This window comes from Anguilla rostrata, chromosome 12 (genome assembly GCF_018555375.3).
Source record: "Anguilla rostrata isolate EN2019 chromosome 12, ASM1855537v3, whole genome shotgun sequence".
In the NCBI taxonomy this organism is placed as follows: domain Eukaryota; kingdom Metazoa; phylum Chordata; class Actinopteri; order Anguilliformes; family Anguillidae; genus Anguilla; species Anguilla rostrata.
The window spans coordinates 14,878,787-14,898,098 of record NC_057944.1 but is presented as its reverse complement, the minus strand read 5'-3'; the positions used below and the strand labels follow the sequence as shown (position 1 = coordinate 14,898,098).

At 41.7% G+C, this 19,312-nt stretch overlaps 1 protein-coding gene across 13 annotated transcripts in view; it reads right to left on the bottom strand.

Moving 5' to 3' along the window:
• The window catches only part of grik4 (glutamate receptor, ionotropic, kainate 4), a 201,893-nt gene that overhangs the window by 148,534 nt on the left and 34,047 nt on the right, over positions 1-19,312 (bottom strand). The window contains exon 1 of one of the 13 annotated variants that reach the window (XM_064301392.1): positions 6,269-6,594. The exons of the other annotated variants lie outside the window; for them this stretch is intronic. The gene's annotated coding sequence lies outside the window, so the exon portion shown is untranslated. Of the gene's footprint in view, positions 1-6,268; positions 6,595-19,312 lie in introns of those variants that run through there. 13 annotated transcript variants of the gene reach the window in all.

Here is a 19,312-nt window from a genome sequence, read left to right as displayed (position 1 = left end):
AAAATACTCAGATCAATAAAACATATTCTTATGTAAAGTGGCGTTCTGTGTATAAGAAATACAGCTCTAAGTTGTTAAACAAAAAATGAACAGTAAAAACCAAACGCAGGCATGTATTGTTTGGCCTACATTAAATCTGACCAGGGATCCTTCTGTTCTTGTGAGACAACATGATGTATCCCATGATGCCCCAGTGTAACACCACCTCCTCCCCCACCCCCCAGCCCTCGACCTCATGTACAGATATGTATATCGGCGCTGGGGTTGTGCCTGAGTCTGAGACATGGAGATCTTTCTCATGTTGATCAGAGGGAGGGACTGGGAGTGACTGTGTTGGCCAGTCAATTGTCACAGCGGCACGATTTGCCAGTGGCATTGATTTGTTATTCTTGTTTGTAGCTGGGAGAGATGGAACTGCATCTTAATGCGCTTCAGCACAGAGAGACATTAACCCAACATGCCGTGGAGCATGACCCTCTGAACATGCACAACAAACAGTGCATTTTTTTTCTCTCTTCCTCTCCTCCTCCCTTCCTCCCATCCCTCTCTCTCTCACTCTCTCTCTCTCTCTCTCTCTCTCTCTCTCTCTCTCTCTCTCCCTCTCACTCTCACTCTCACTCTCACACCCACACACACACACATGCAGTCTGAACATATCATACATGTTGCATGTTTAAATAGAAATATAAGTTTCAGCCCAGACCCTATCAAGCTCAGGCCATCTGACCAAATTGAGCAACCGGAGAAGAAGGACAACAGTCATAGAAGTGGCCGAGAGCACGGCCACAACTCTGAAAGAGTTACAGAAGTCACTGGCTGAAATCGGAGGAACCGCTCTTTGGGAGACTGGCTAGACAGAAACCGCTTCTAAGAAAGGCCAGCTTTACATAATGTAAAACAAGAAAAAACATTTAAGAACAAAAACTTTTATTGACCCAAACCAACAAAGCTTCCACAGAATATGGCACATTATTCAAAATTTTAATTAAATGCACAGTGCAGCAATAAAGGTCACTCAAAAACTACACTTTCAAATTTGGCAAAACTAACAAAAAAACAAAGTTTCATTTCTGAATTTAATTAATGTAAAAGTGTCAGCACTATAGAAACATATTACTTGGAGCTATCAATGACCTTTATACAGCTATAAAATAACAACTACACTTGAATGAATTGTTTGGGTTAGGGCAAACATTGGATTTCTGTTCTACAAGCATTGTAATAACAAACTGCACACACTAGAGGTTTTCCATTTTTAGTTAATACGTGGTTTTACGTGTGCATGTATAATTATACAAAACAGTAACTGCAGACTTCTCTAAAATGCAAAGTATTGTAGTGAGATTCAAGGTATTCGGGGAAGGCCCTTAATTTTCTTGTTTCAGGAATCATACTGTAAAATGAAGCCACCTTCAATGTTGGGTGATGATCACTTGAGATTACATGAGATAATATATTTCACTGGACTACTGCAACTCCCTCATTTCCGGTCTAACTGCTTTCTCTGTGAAACCCCTACAACTCATCCAGAATGCTGCAGCCTGGCTGGTTTTCAACCTGTCCATGTTTTCACATGTCACTACCTGGGCTCCCCGCCCCCCCCCCCCCACCTCAGTCTCGGCTGTGGAGACACTCCCCAGTTTTTGTTGCAAACTGAAAACTCATCTCTTCCACCTCACCTCTAACTCTAGCCACAGCACCTGACATGGTCCATCCTCACCGATACACTTGACTTATCACTTGCCCAGTATGCGCTTCTGTAGTCTACTCTGTACTGTCAATGCACTTATAGCTTCCATGGCACTTAGAGGTTAACCATTGACCCTGACAGTTTTCATTGTAATCTGACACAGCTCAGTGGATAGACTGATATGGAGTACCAAAGAAAAAAAAAAAACCAAAGCATGTAAAAAAATACAAGACTCGTTATGATTCATAAAATATCCTGGACTGTAACTGTCAATAATAGATTTTTGCATTTACAAACATTAATTAATACAAATATTTCCTTCCAGACTACTGACACCCCAATGTCATCTCAAGGAAAAGACGCAGTCGATTTTTCTAATCATATATTCTAGGCCTTCAAAATGAAAAGAAAGCGCACAGCTTCAGATAATCAGTTCCTGTAAAATTATACATTATACAAGACTATTTCTGCCATTTTTATTCTATTTCCAAATGATATTTTGAATCACAAACAGTGAATTTCAACCAGGAATATAAATAAGGCATAAACCCAACAAGACATTCAGTCCTGACGATATATAACACGCAGCCAAGGTAGATTTATTTACTGCAAAGGGTGAATAATATATCACCAGGAGCACACTGCTTGTATTGCTTTACACCGCTTATACCACAGGCAGTAACTTACAATTCAAGCACACCACGGTGTACTCTATTTAACATAAGAATTTTCTGAGACAACACATCAGCTCAGCTGAAATATTTGATTACTTGAGCAATTGCGATTCAATTTGATTCAATGTGTATTATTCCAGGGGAGAAATTGGCATGCAACGCCCAAGAGAAATACAATAATACAGCAGTGTACATTGCGAGGGAAGGTAAGCCCCACCTGGACTCCAGGGGTAAAGGATGGGCAAACATGCTTCACTGTGATCCAGACTAGCTGGGGTGATCAGAGCCAGTAATTGTTACAAAATAAATCTAGCATCTCCAATCCCACCTGAATTGTCCAATTCGCAAACTATGTATGAGCGTCTTCATATCCACCCCCTGCTGCTGGCTTGGGAGAGTGACCACTTGCGGCTCTGCTGTAAAACATGCGATGCCAGCCTACTGCTTCTCTTCAGACTGCAGCCACAAGGCATACACGTGCAGAGCGGGGGCGGAGGAGGCCCAATCGTACGTGTTGAGCACATTGCACAGAGAGCTAGCCACGGGTGCTCGGATGGCCAAAAGGGGTCGCAGGAGCAATGAACACGGCTATCCCCACTGACAGAATCCCTCCCATACATTCCTTGGGTAAAGAAAAGCCACTTGTGTGCTGTTCCTGCAGGGGTGCCAGCCACAGTCTGTACTGGCAGGGGCCAGATTTGATCTGCTGCTCACTGACGCACTGCGCTTCTACCAAGTGAGATACCTAGCAACCTGCAGTTAGCAAGTGTTAATAGCACAGCACAGCCAAACTCAGTGCACCAGTGACAGATCATAATCAGGGTATGAATCACAGCACCTAGTTGAGATCAAGGCGCCAGTGTGCTATGCCTACATTTTCATTCCCAGACTGCCTGTTGCACTGCGTTAGAAAATTAACATGGACACTGGAGATGACTTTTAAGATCTACATACAGTACACTTTTGTAACCAGAGGTTGACATAAGTGGTAGGCAAGTACGCACAGCAAAAATAATGAAACGTGCGGCAGTCAGTACGAAAAGCATCCTGAAAAATAGGTCTTTTGTACCAAAATATAGATACAATTAAATAGTCATTTATTTCAATCTTTTTGCAGTGCATGCATAGGCTACTTGCATACCACTTACGTAAACCCCCGTTTATAATGATTTCATTTAAATAAAATGACTGCGCATAATTTTGAGAAATGTGACTAAAAAGAATTATGATCCTGATGGATAAGTTGCAATAAAGTACTATTAAAAACTACATCCACTTAACAAAAATTATGTGATTGCAACTGTGGTTGGAACAAAAACCAGGATACCCATGGGGTCCCCAGTGCAGAGGTTTGGAGCCACTGGTGTACAATCAATTGATCAATTAATCTATCTATTAATCTATATATAAATAAAGATATACATTGCACTCTGCACACCTAACTAACTTAACCTCACCACAATGCTGGTTATGTTTCATCACCCATGTAGTCATTGGAGGGATGGCCTCTGTGATCCGTGACACACCCTCATCACTATAGAAACACACAATCAATGAAGAGCAGGGAGCAGCTGACAGTTCAATTGCCCCGGACTCTTCATTACCTGCTGTTTCAGCCCAGAAGGATTCTGTTCAAGAACGGCACCATGACCCAGCTAACAATCACACAAATGCGAGACTGGACGGCCGTGGGATTGTGGACAGTCTGTGGAAATCCTTTTGCTTTTGGGAGGTAAACATTCAAAAGCCTTCCAGCAGAAGGCAGCTATAGAAGGCACACATGCTGGCTTAGCAGGATCAGTTAGTAACAGGCAGGGGCTGAGGATGAAACAGATTAGATGGTCATCTGTGGCTGGTTGACTGCTGAACACAAATTCTATCAGGCTGGAATCGTAGGAACCAACCACTTCTGAGAACTTGAGCAAGACCAGTCCTCTGGGGAATGGTCTTCTGATTAAAGCCACTGACACAAATAGAGACAGTCAAACTCAGTCCACCCTGCCCATTTCAAACCATGCTGTCAGTGACTAGAATTTAATCAGCTTTCACAAAGCAGAAAGACACCCCAGAGCAAAACCGAGTGGAGCCGGGAACGTGTGAACTCAAACATGGTCAGATTTCTAATTATGGAGGGGGCCAGACTCACAGACACAAGTGAACATTGTTCTAATAATCTCTCGCTCGCACGGGGAGGGAGCCTGGCAGAGTCCATGTGAAAGCCCGAGTTTTCAGCTCTGATCCAGCTGAAATGTGATAATTATTTCTGTGTATGCGGCACAAGCAGCAAGCACGCTTCCCTATTTGACAGCCCTTTGACTACAAGTGGGACAGAAAAACAGGAGTATGCAGCACCTCCAGACAACTTTCCCAACACTATGAGACAGATTAAGGTAGTATGTTCTGTCATCCTGCGCTACAACCAACTCTCCTCATCTCCAAGACCCTCACACACATACACGCAAACCACTTACATGCTTACATGAAATGTATTTTTTTGGCAACATTGTTACAATGAATCTAAGTGAATAGCAACTTACCTAGATTCTACATGGTACAAATATAAACATGGCAACGTAACTGTCATAAATTTTAATGCAAATTTTCTATTTATTTGCATTTATTAAAAATTTAAGTGCAAAGGTTTGGGCACCCAGGCAGTTAGTACTTAATAACATTTAATGTGGAAGATCTATAATAGCATCCAAACATTTCCATAGCCAGCTAAGTCAGTTCAATCCCACTCCTTGCAGAACTGTTCTAGTTCAGAAATATACAGCAGCACGCCCTGTCTGCATTGCATGTTTGAGTTTTTCAACAATAGTGGAAACTGTGACAACCATTTCATTCTTGCAAGTACTTAATGGTTAGTATGCTTGGTATCACTGTCTTATTGAAAGATTTGCAGCCAAATTTGAGCTTCCTGAAGGGGAAGACCAGGTTTTTGGACAAAATGCCTCAGCATTTCTTGAGGTTCCATTGACATTAGCAAGAGTCTCATGACCAGTATATGCAACACAACCCCAAAATATGAAATATTTCACCTTAAGTATGATGTTCATTTCAGCAAGAGCATCCTTCTACTGATAAAGAACGCACCACGGCCGTGTGTGGCTAGAAAGCTCAAATTTGGTCTCACCTGTGCACCTGGTTCCAAGTAACTTTGATTTGAACCAGGTGTTATCATCTGAAGAGAAAAAGATTCTATGACAATTTTCACATGACAGTTGCTCATCTGCATTGAACTGCGGTTGATTTAAACTTCCTCCACAGTGCAGGCAGCCATATTTGTGAGACGATTACACAGTCTGTAGACTGGAAGGAGACAATGACAGAACACCATGACAGTGACACACACAACTCCACAGCCACTGTCCCCTGAAAGCAGGAACAGATAAAATTAATTGGTTTATTTTCACCAGTCACATACTGGCAGGTGTGTGATGTGTGATCGATGTGGAATGCATCCAGACATTATTGTCCTTGTTCAGTCGGTGTAGAGAATCCTGGAGCTCACAGTCATTAGGAGAGCGAGTGGAATCATAAACTAATATATAAAACAAGTACACAGACTTAACATCAACAAAAAAGGAGCCTGGTTTCTTGGGAGAAATCCTCTACCTTATGTACACACATATGCAAACGTGCACACACAAACACACATACATGCACACAGATTGTTTAAGCATGTGAGCTTGGGTTTTGCACACAGACACAAATACAGCAGAACCTCAGAGATGTGAACCCTTAAGGAATGTGGGTCATTCAGAATTCAGAAATGTTCATAATGTTGAAAATGGCAGCTGTCTTGCATTGTCAAAAGCAAAAGCATAGAAAACTGCAAACAAATGTAAAGAGGGTAAGCCAATATGCGTCTGTTACAGAAAAAAAACGGAAAGCTACTGACCAAGAAATACACCAGAAGGAAGCACAGGGCAAACTGCCAGTCCTAAGCAAGCGAGGAATGACTTCTGCTGTGTCTGGAGTCACAACATCAGTGAATGAACATTCAATGGGGAGCAGCGGTCTGCAGGTGGCTTCTGACTACCCACAACTTAAAATGCTTATAGCACCGCATGTGCTTGAGTCAGATAGGGTAATCTTTCTCTCACACACGCTCTGGCTTTCACACACTATGCAGTGTGGCTGTAGGAGTGCAGCCCTGTCAGTGGAGCCTACACACACACACACACACACACACACACACACACACACACACACACACACACACACATATATATAATAAATTATTTTGATACTACTGTACTACTTTATGACAATATTTTTAGAACTGTAATTCAAGAGCTGAAAATCAAAATTGCATGTAAAATATAAGATATTATATTAATATCATACAATATATAACATTCACAAACACTTTTGTTCTTTTAATTCCATTTTAAGCTTTAACACCCCTGGGGGAGGCTCTTTTTTATTCTTAAATTGTGCTGTAAAGGTTACCCTCCCAATATATCTTCCTTTCAGTACTTTCTGAGTTTAATCTGCCCACATGTCTCACCTTAATGGGACTCCTAATTAGAACCTGTAAGAGATCCCCATATAAAACCCAAAGAGGGAGACCACGGTGAGGTAATGTGGTCTCTCTTAATTAATGATTGTTGCATGTGCTGAGGCCGCTGTGGTGATTTTAGTGGTTTGAATTGAAACATAATCCTTTAGCGAACTAACTAGTAAGTTACTTGAAATAGCCCATTTTAAACTGCTGCTCTTCTGGAGTCTCTGAAAATTCAACTCTATTAAAACTGAGTTAAAACTATTTCCAAGTGCCTGACCCTCTCGATAAGCAAATGCATTTCCTGTGACCCACCCCTTAGTAAAATACAGACAGACTAACTCACGTTCACGTGACATTTTTTCATACTGTGTTATACTGCAACTAGTGTTGCCCATGTACAGTATTTTGTTTGATTGGTGTAATGTCAAAGGAAAATGTAGAATATACTGTAAGTTATTACAATTATTACAACAACAACAACAACATTATTATTATTATTTTATTTTTATATATATATTTTTTTTTTCTCAGCCCCATCAAGAACCCATCAGTGGATTCCAACCTGCTATTTGGGACCTTTACACATTTTCAAGAAGCTTCTTCTGTTTCTAGTTATCATTAATTTAGATATATTCAAAAATATTTTACTCAAAAAACAAAATGGAAAGTTGTTTTCCAGTGGTAAACAAGCAAGATACAGAGCTCAGTTTTTCAGTATAGAAATTCCACTAAAATTAATTTACCGGAATTAGCATTTAAAATCATCCTCTTAATACACTTATGCTACACCGTACATTACACACCTTAATCATAAACAAAAACTCCACATCAGCAGAAGTGCTAATCACTGGATTACAAGGACAAGAGCAAAGCCCTTGAGAGCCTATCTGGATACGCCTTTTATAAAGGGGGCAGAGCTTTACAAAACAAAACCGTAGGAACCACACATGCATCTGCAGCAGCCAACCACACACACAAAAACACATTTATCCAGCTTATGAACTCATATTTCAATAATTATTAATATTATTCATTGTAAGTCAGGTCTAGTGAGTCAAAGACTTCCTAATCCTGCTACCAAACAAAAGAGATCATGTACAGGAAGGCATACACAGAAGAAGAAAAGACATTGAATTAAAAAAAATCTAAGAAAGGCCAGTCTGATGGGGAAAAATGTGTGTGACTGAGCAAGTGATAAGCACCTTGGATGCCATTTTGACTAATTCTACAGAGCACAACTTCTCCATTGATAGTGTCTGAAGCAGAAATAGCAAGGTTGCAAGCAGATACGATTGCTCCTATAATTATATGCTAATTGCAGTCTATCCGTATTTAACATAGTAATTTATGTCAGAACATTAATAGTTTATCTGTGCTGTAGCTTCTCTTGAAGATCAGCAAAGTGACATGGAGATACAGTCTGAGCACAGTTAAACATACGCATAAACATTTTATTGATATTAAGCCCTCTGGACAGTGATAGGTTTCACTGTTGGCTAGTCCTGATGAATGACTAGTGAGAATCAATTAAATATTCATTAATTAAAATTAATTAATTAAAATAACAAATAAATAATAATAATAATTATTGTTGTTATTATCAATAATAATAATAATAATAATAATAATAGTTCATGCGGTTGTGCAAATATGAATAAATGTACCACTTTGTAAAATTATTTTTATGGTAGATATTGGACACAATGACCTTTCAGTTTATTTAGTTTAGATGAGATTATATTAGTCTTTCCAAACATTTAAGCCAGTCAGTCAATGATAATATTCAGTGATGACTAGGCCAATACTGCCACACAATTAAACCAGTCAGCCATGCCAATATGTTGCCAATAATTGGCAAAGCAATATGCTAGTATTGGCAAATTCCTATCTATGGTGTGCAATTTTCTGTAGAAGTCAGATCTAATGATGAAATAAAATGTAAATTAATGTCATTTATTTATTACATACTGAATGAGGCACACAGGTCATTTAGCTTTTGGAAACATTTTAATATACAGTATAGAGAATGATGAGACACAGGTATCCTTGCCAATCTCATCCCTCTTTGGGCAAGGCTAAAGCCAATTATGTGTCCCCCAGTCCCTACTGACATTGTCCATATTGAATAGCAGACTGGCAGACTGGCCCATCCACACACCAGAACCGGGCCATAACAGGACGAGCCCTCCAGCAGCCTTGCTGCAGGAAAGCTCTTCAAACTGCAGGACAATATTCTGTCAGCCAGAAATTTTGCAAGTGACAGCAAAATAGTTCTTGCCCCGATTCATTTCCGCTACAAAGAATTGTTTATCAAAATTACATCCCTGTCATTCTCATAACATAGATATCAATCAAATGCAAGCCAATCAAACTAATCTCCATTGGAGATATAGTTTTGTAGGACAGCTGTGTGTCTTTTCTTTCTTTTTGTCAATTGAAGTCATTCAAATCTGTCCGTGAAAAAACGTCAAGCTAATAAGACCATGGCGGATAAGCAGGCGAAGCACAGCGTAGACCTACTTAGCTTTCCATATCTCTGAAAGAATCCTCTTACGCCCCCAGTCTTGTGGAATAAATTTGACTGAAGGCAGCAGGGCAAGGGGGATAATAAAGCAGGTTGGGGGGGGGGGGGGGGCAGGGGGTAGGAGAAATGCTAGGGGGCAGGATAATTGGGAAGAATAGGGGAGCAGAGGATAATTAGGTAGGAAAGGAGGGCAGGGGATTCCAGGGTAAAATAGGGGACAGGGGGTAACGGGGTAAAATACCCAATTCCCAGTGGCATACCCTAACTGACAACCTATGGCCACTGTCTACCTTCCCCACAGCTTAAAAAAACAACATAAGAACAGAGGACATAAAGAAGGGAGAACCAAAATCTTCCGTTGTCCCTCGTCTTTCACTCTCACCGTTGCTTTGAGCTGATGAAGTAGGCAGAATGTCTGAGGTCACCACAGAGGCATGACAGAGATAATTATTTCACAGGTTGAAGGTAAATTACAAAGTTAATTACTATCAAAGAATGAATTCTAAGCTGTCCATCTGTCCATCAAAGAAGATAAAAAAGTGAGGCAGGTGGTGACAGCATCGGAAAGCAATTTAGACGAATATGTCTCCAAACGCTATTCTGTGTGTTCTTGCTAGTCTCTGAGCACCTCTAATCTCTGACTTTGGAAGTGATGTGTTTGTTTGTAATTTACTAAGTCCGGGAAGCAATGGGCCATAGAGGACTACATCATTACGTCTGGACGTCACAGCGCTCAACCTTCCCGAAAAACAAGGCAGAGCCATTTACTGCCTGGGCCTCCTGCATCACTCTCCTCTTCTGTTCCTGCAGCGTGAAACACTGTGGGGGCAGAGAGACATTACACAAATGACCAAACGCTTAGGCCACGCCCAGGCGGTACGTTTCCTGCCAACAGGTGCTAAAGCCAGCATAGGCCAAGACAGAGAAGCCCTTCATCATTCTACAAAAGGCTCAACTTGCCAACTGCCCTCAACTGAAGCAATATTAAGAGCATTTTTCTGTCCATATAAAGTCACTGGGTGTATCACAACCTAGGCGTGAATTCACTATGTGAGCCCATCATTTTGACAACTGCATAGAGAGCACACTATCAAATCTAGCCCTGCACAGTCCGTAGGGTATTGTAATTTTTAATATATTTTGTTGTACGTAGTGCCAGTTGTCCGTATAAAATGAAATCTGCTATACTTCTCCTGTTTAGGGTACGTACGTTACCAGCATATTTTAGCAACACACACACATATACACAACATTTTTAGCATTTGTTAAGAAAGCAAGTGAGTTCAAATAGAGACTTATTTCCATGGATACAGTGCTAGTGGGAAAACCTATATATCACTGGCATCTTTAGGACAGGTGGAAATATGTTCCTCAGCCAGTGAAGGTATTGTGAGGATAATATGGAGATGTGACCGGGCATGACACATGGAAACAGTGTTGTGGAGGAGGAAATGAGAAAGTCAAAGTCTAAGGAATATACAACTCTTCACAGTAAATTTAGATATTTTCGCAAAATGTCTCAAGATGGACACAGTGAGGAAAACATAGCTGTCAACATCTGCAATAGAACTAGAAAACGGATACTAAACCTTAAAACCAGGTTGAAATGGAAATATAACCTCCAGATATATTAATATCTAACTGTATAGCAGTTAGATAATAATATATCTAACTAATAATAACTAACTAATACCCTAACTGTATAGCATTATTTATACATATATAAATCAGTATATATTACTGTACTGCACTTTTATGCAAATAAAAATTATTTTCAGAATCTGTGAACTACAACCGCGACCCAGGATGGGTTTTCTTCTCATCAACAAAATTCTACCACAAACAAACTGCAGGTATCAGCCAGGCCCCCAGTGCAAGAGCTCCTGCCTCACTCTCAGACTTGTTTTTCTGCATTCTGTGACATCCGAAAAGAGATTACACAGGTGCTTTCTGCACTCTTCACAGGTGAGCGCTCTCTGCAGGTGATCAGCTAATGCCTCTGCCATTTGGAGATTTCTTCTGTTTTCTCCAAATATTATGACAGATGTGCATTGCACAAATATGTCAGGATGCTCTTCTGCAATGCTGAGGAGAAGCGTGTCACAGTCGACTCACAGTACAACAGCAGACCCGACGCCGGCCATTGAGGCAGCTTCCACAGTTAATGGAGTCAATAATTAGTTTGAAATGTTTTGTGGGTATTCCAGTTATTTTTGATGCTATGCGTGAAAGGTTCATAATTCTTAGCTTGTTGGGAGCAGAAAAGCAGCAGGAGGCATTGTGCTGTGATAGGGCAGCAGGAACAGGGTGGGTCCTGGAGCACCAACACTGATCAGACGGATTAGGAGAGCATGGTGTCCAGAGTGAAAGCTAATCATTTAAAATATGTTTAAAGGCATAGCATAAAACATAACCAAAGTGTATCTGTACTGAACAGCTGATTGGTCAATCAGCACCATGTTCTCCTTCATTCAATAAATAAAAGGGTCATAGAAGCGTAAACGAACCCAGCCTCTGAGTTTCCATCTCCCATCTGGCTGTAGCGAGGCGATAACTAACTCGGGTGAGGCGCTGAGGGTGAGAGCCATTGAGTCTTGAGGTTTAAGCTCAGAAATGATTACGTTCCATTTCAGCACAGCCCTCAGATATGTGTTTTGATTGGCCGGGCCGACGCGGCGCTGATTATCCGTCAGGGTTTGGTTATAGCTAGACATCGCGCTCGCTTCCCTCGGCACCCGTCGCCGGGGCCCCATCGGTATTAATCTGAATCTCCTGAGGACCCCGGGCCCGCTTCCCCACGCTCGGCCCCATCTGCAGTGCCGACAGGCATAACCAGCGTATTCTCCTGGCGGGGCGTAGGAGCACGCCGGCGGGCAGGCGGCAGTAATCACCACATTCCCCGCGTTTAAGGACCCGCCGAGAGGGCGCAGACAGGGCAGAACAAAGGAGAAGACTGAAGTGGAAGTGGGGGAGAAACACAATGTGAAAGGATATCGCAGGCGGAGCCAATTGGCGACTACGGTCGCAGCACGATGAGAATTCAGAGGTTTGTCGCTACGAAGAACCTGCCTTTTAGCGCTTAATAAAAGCCTAAATGTCATCCGTCGGCCTTTTTTCGGTTAGAAGAACACGGGGTCGGTTTTCCTTTCCCGCAGGACTATTTGTGGATCCCCTCGCGCCACTTCGGCGAGCATTTTCATTATCGCTTTATCTCAAACAAAGCGGTATTAAAAAGAGCAGACAGCAAACACGAATCTGCATGCCCGTCCGTCAACGACGCGGTATCTGTGATTTTTCCCAGAAGAACATGTAAGACTGAAGACGAGATACCCCCACTCATTGATCCAGAAGCAGCCCATCTGTTTCTGCCATTGTAATTAATCTGTTGGTATTTAGTGGATAATGAGACACCGTCGTGTTTTGCAGCGTTTTTTTCATGCTGAAACCAGAAGGTCTCCTCCTCTAATGTTGTTCTTTACTGCAACCTGTGGCACACTCTGAACATTAGGGCAGGGCTGTGTCCTGTATCTGATTGGCTGCTACCTACATATAAAAGTACACATATCACAATATAAGTATATATTTACTGACACGAGTGATATAAATATGATTCACACAGAAAGGCATCTGGTCGATGGATTAACAATAAACAATTGTTAAATACAATTCCAATGTAATTTACCTTTGATACATGTAAGATTAGCTAGCCATTGGAATGGCAGTCATGGAAATACTACCAGAAACTTCTATTTTCACTGAAATGTTTTATAATATCATGAAAGATAATAACTGAACAGAGCAGAGCAGCAGACTGTGTCTGAAATCCAAACTCTGCCTGTGCCTCTGCCTGAATACCAAAGCGTGCTTGTGTCTATGAGCCAGGGTAGCAGAGAGCAGTCACATGGGCATGTTGAACACACACGCTCAAAGAGCCAGTTTAACTGTTCTACTGTGGTTAATGTTTGCTCTACTCCACATTGTAGAGATTTGGATTTGCTGCTAGAAGTCTAAATTATGAAACCAGCTCACAATTACTAAACACAACAAACGTTCCTAAAAACGGTCACAGCATGCAAGTTTTTCATAGATTCTCACTCAGTAAATTGCATTGACCTCCCTGTCTGTCAAAGTGTTTTTCTCCTGGGGAAACCTCGATAGGTAAGAGTGGCTCTTTATTGCTCTGAAGCTAACTGAAGGAAGAATGTACGGTTCATCCGACGGCTCCTCACTGCAAAGAAACAGGGCCATTGTGTAAGCTGATATGCTTTTGTCATTTTCTTTTACGGCCCGAGTAAAGTGCAGACAGCCCCTGTCCATGACTGAAACACTGGCATGGACAGCCTCTCTGCAGACGAGAATGACAAAATTCCTAACAAAAACTTACATAGCATCTAACACGCGCACACAAACACATGCACACACGCACGCACGCACGCACACGCACGCACGCACGCACACATCCACACACATGCACGCACACGCACGCACGCACACACACACACACATATACACACGCACGCACACACACACACACTCACACCTACACTCACACACTCGCACCTACACACACACACATACACACACACACTCGCACCTACACACACACCTTAAAACACAGGCATCACTTAAACTTTCCTATCATTCTGCTTCATTTCACTCTCTGTTTCATGGGTGAATTTCCCTGCAGGTGTCTAATAAACCCAATGCACCGTGGGACATTTCAGTGTGACGATAGGCTCTTCAGACTGTGACACTATTCCGTGCTGCTGTCACCGGCGATGCGGTGATGGGAGCAAAGCCAGTGGCGACTCATTTGTTTTCCTCCGAATCCAAGAAAAAGGCCCACCCTCATAAATTTCTATATCAGCTATCTGCAGTCAACACAGCCGGTTGTAGACACAGACACCGATTTACTGAAGGAGAGAGAAACATGCTCTCATTCCCTTCATTCTGTACTTATTCAGCGTCAAGTACTTATCAGCAATATTGTGCCCGCTGATGCGATTTCCCAATGCTTATCAATAAGCTGCCAATTGAGGCCCTCAGGAGCATGTAACCAACCTGCTCATGGTGAGTGGAAGGGCCAAAACGCAAGCCTTTATTAAACAATAGCACATCACTGCAAAAACTGATTAAAAGAGCTCTGGATTGTGGCGGATGCTGTGACCCTGGCTGGTCAAGACAGTGTGAAGGGTTCTGCTCTGAACTCAACCATTCTCAAACCCAAAATAAGAAGGCCCTCTCATATGGCTAACAGAAGTACTAAGACCCTCTCTCATATGACTAACAGCAGCACTAAGATCCTCTCACATATAGCTAACAGATTGCACTAAGACCCTCTCTCATTCGTATTATCGGACATCTAGTTTTTAGATGATCAGATTTGAGAAACAGACAATGTAATTTCTCTGTGTGACTATAGGGATGATATGTTTTATTTCTGTCATTTTTCCTATTTCTCCCCTCCACAAACATCAAAGGAAACATTTTTGGAGCAATTTAAAGTCACACGGCTAGGCTTATCTCTATACAAACCTGGGCTGTCCTGGATTTTTCTCTCCCTTGAAGGTTTTATTACTTTATTATTTTCAGGAGGGAACACAGGACCCCCAAACTATGGAGCCAGAGACCCAGTGGGGCTAAATAACACACAAAGATCATATTTCTGATTTTAAGTTTGAATGAAATCTGTGAAATTAAATTGAAATCACCAATTGAAAATCATAATGTCTGTATAAATAATGGTTGTTGATAGTTGAAATCTACACTTTAGAAGCAGTTCCAATATCAATCAGAAACCAACGTGGTGCGATTTGGTTTTGTTACATGGAAAATATTTTGACTCAAGGTGGAGATTGCAACTGGCTGGATTTAACTATTATTTTTCTACAAATATCCCCTCTGTTGTTAGAAGCAGAGGTAAACTTCTATGTTTTTTAGAGGTATTCATAGTGCTTAGTCCTGTTTCTAACAATGTAAGGCAACATTAATACGTAAATTTGTCAGCTTTCAGATAAGACCATCTCTGTCTGACCGTGCTCCCACACCTCCATCCTCCAACACCTCACCCAATCAACACATGCCTCCCCCCCCCCCCAAAAAACCAATCATATTTCCCTCATAGGACAACTGAAAAATTTGGACTTTACTTATACACAGTTTTTGGGTGCTCTTGTCATCTGAGGAATTTGAAACATGAATCTGGGCCTGGTGTATCACGGTATTTGGTGTGTCCAGGCTCTTATAGCATTTTAACATTTTCACCCCTGGTTTTTTGAATATTCGTCTGTCTTTTGTTTTTTGAACTTTTGAGTTGGGTTGTCATGGGATTTAGGATTAACTTGGGAGAAACACGCTGTAGTTTATTTTCTTTCATTTATTCTTTTGTGACTGTAACCTGTCCATGTCTGTAACATTTGTTATTTTATTTGTAAATCAATTTTATTAATGTTAACACTAGCAAGCTCTTATCTCATCCAGATGTCAACAGCAGGGACTCTAATATGCAACCCAGGGTTTTATTAATGATAGAACAAATAATAAGGAAAATAATAGCGCATAATATTAGCGTAAATGAGAGACTAACGAACAAATTAACGAACTAACTATATAAATATTTAATTTTATATAATATTTATATTTATTCTTTACCTAATCTATGTGACATGGGCAATTTATTTACTAACCCACAGCAAGAAGGTCCTGGGTTCGAATCCCGACCTGGGCCTTTCTTTATGGAGTTTGTTCTTCCCATGTCCGTGTGGGCTTCCTCCAGTTACCCCGGTTTCCTCCCACCGTACAAAGACATGCAGATTGAAGACTAATTGAAGACTCTAAACTGCCCATAGGTATGAGCGTGTTAATGGTGAGTGAATGGCGTGTGCCCTGCGATAGACTGGTGACCTGTCCAGGGGTATTCCTGCCTCTTGCTTAACGCACTCTAGGATCGGCTCCAGCACCCCCTGCGACCCTGACCAGGAGTAAGTGAATATAGATAATAGATGGATGGATGGATAGCCTTTACTCCCTGTTCACACCATTGAACCATTTTTTATTTTAGTTTTCATGTACAGATAGTCGACAATTTATCATTTTAGTTACAATCCTGATAGAAGGTAATGATTTCAAACAAAGCTTGACGGACTCCGAAATGGTTAACAATAATTGCTATGCAGAGGAGCGCTCTGATTGGTGATTCAGCTAGCCGCAGGACGGCTCGGAACAAGCTTCCAGAAATAGAAAGTAGAGAGAGAAACGGGGAAAAAGTGCAAATGAGCTGCTGATTATGCAGTGAAAAGCAGTAAGTTATCAATGCTTGGAATTATAATCTAAACTTCACACTGATCTGCATTGTTATTTTTATGATCTGATTTTCACCTGGTTTTTGCGTTATGCTATTTTTTCAACCAATTTTCACCCACTTTTTAAAAAATTTATTTTTAATTAAAAAAAAAAAATTTGTCCCAAAGGGATGAATAAGGTTTTTAGAATGGAATTGATCTGAATTACTGGCAAATATTGATTTCTCAAAACCAGATATTCAACCCGGAACACAGGTAATCAGCCTACACCATGCAATAACTGTGCTGGAAACATCTTCACATATAACTTGCCAAAATAACGGCTACAATACAACCAGTCAGGTGGAATTGGCTGCACCATGGCAAATGCTGTTGCCTTCTCGTGTGGTTATTAAAGTGACAATATGAGAACAATACCTACAAGGTTCTAGATATCATCTGATTAGTCTGAACCTCATAAAATAGTGTGCGTCATCACATGTCAGATGCTGTGATATCTTCCCCATTGTTGGCCACATTCTGAGTTTCTCTTTGCAAAAATTCAAATGAACCATAAGTTTTTTGTTCTTTGTCTTTTCGTTGGCACCAGTTCTCATTCCAGGTACATGCAGGAAAACACCACATTTATTAATACGTTTTTATCGCCCAGGGGGCTATTGGATAGCAAATAGAAGGGGACAAGGCAAGTAATAATATACTGTTGGAGGAGATTGAATCTATTGGATTTGAGATTTGGGACCACTGTAGTAAGTGACGGTAACATTATAAAGCACGGGAGCGCTGTATTAGCACCACCATCCTTAGAGTTCTGTTTAAATTCCGACAACAGAAGCCATGGGCATGGGGTCTTTAATCAAAAGTCTTTTAAGGACTCTAGGACCTGGGCCGTGTGTTCAGTGTTTGCTCTATAAATCACAGACAGCACAGTCAGGTATTGATCTGACTGAGTGAAATGCAGGCTGGGAAATTCATGGCTCTGTTTCTAGGACCATAAATGTGCCCATGACATCAACAAAGTGAAAACCGCAACCCAAATCCGAATATCACACAAACGCAAACAAACGCAAATATCCAAACATTACCCAAACCTACAGCCTATTACCACAGAAACCACCAACCTAAATGCAAATAGAAAAACCCACAACCCAGTGACAAATACTACAAATCTGACAGTCTAAGTCCAAATACCATGCAAGCCCACAACTCAAATATAAATATCAAGCTATCTCACAGTCAGAATCCAAATGCCACACAACCCCCCCCCGCCCAGTTCTGAGTTCTGTTCTGTGGCCCAGCTCCTGGGAGACGAGACTCTCTGCATGACGATGTTGTCCCTGAAATCATCCCTGAAGGCCTAGAGGTCCAGTATCGGATGTGGCGCAAGTTAACCATCTGCGCCAAACAAACCACAGCTTGCCCCAAATATCAACTCCAATAAATAGGCCTCCTTTCTGCCCAACTGCGCCCCCGCCCACCGCGGACCGATTTACTCAGCACCCGCCCGAGCCGCACCTGGAACGGGACCAGGTCGCCGTGTTGCCGGAGATGCTGTTAAAGGCACTGCTGATATAAAAATGATCGATCCATTACCATTCTCCCTTTACGTTCCACTGGCAATGTAATTACTTAGCTCAGACAATTAGGGAATTGACGTCTGCTACAGGAGAAGAATAATATCACAGCACTTATTCCCATCACATCGTCATTTCACACCATTTCTGCATAACACAGCACAGCATCATGCCAGTGACATGATCTCACATGCAGAGTATGATGAAGGCTGCCACATGGCATTTCCTGTGAGCCACAGTGGCTTGTGCAGTAATGTGCTGCATAGTTTGCTATCTGAATTTTAACCATGACAGCAGCCCCTCAGGGTGGGAAATAAGTATTAAGGTTTATACCACAGCTTAGTTGGATACTTAATGCTGACTGGTCAATGAGTGGTCATTATTTCTGTATATTGACCGCTGTATAACCAACACATTCTATATATCCAAGTAGCCTGGTCAAAATGTGTTCTCTCGTGCTGATAACTGACAGTAATGTGAACTGGAAGATAAGGTAAAAAAAAAAAAAAGCTCATGAAGAAAGAAAAGAAAATGTATTGGGCAATCATGCTGTGGGAACAGCTGACAGTCCAAACCTGACAAGCAACATCCAAACAGCAAAAAATGCTTCTTTACACACATTATCCGTTACACAGACACCAAATAAATCAAGGTTCAGTTGATGTGATTGTGATCGTCACATGGGACAACAGCACCTCCTCTGGGCTGTCTGGGCCCCTGTAGTCGGCCTAAATCAGCCGCTCATGAAGCACTCCTCTGACACAAAGACTATGCACCTGGGGGTGCACTGCACAGTGAAGTGAGACAGAGTAAGCAGGCCTGCAGGGTTTGGAGAGGACGGGTGCGAGCCTATGCTCCACAGGTCCACTGAGGACACTGCAGCAGTGAGGTGAGTGTATAAATATGATTAGGCATTACAAAATTCATCCATCCATCCATCAGCTATACCCACTTATCCTGGTCAGGGTTACGGGGGGTGCTGGATCCTATCCCAGAGTGCATTTGGTGAGAGGCAGGAATACACCCTGGACAGGTTGCC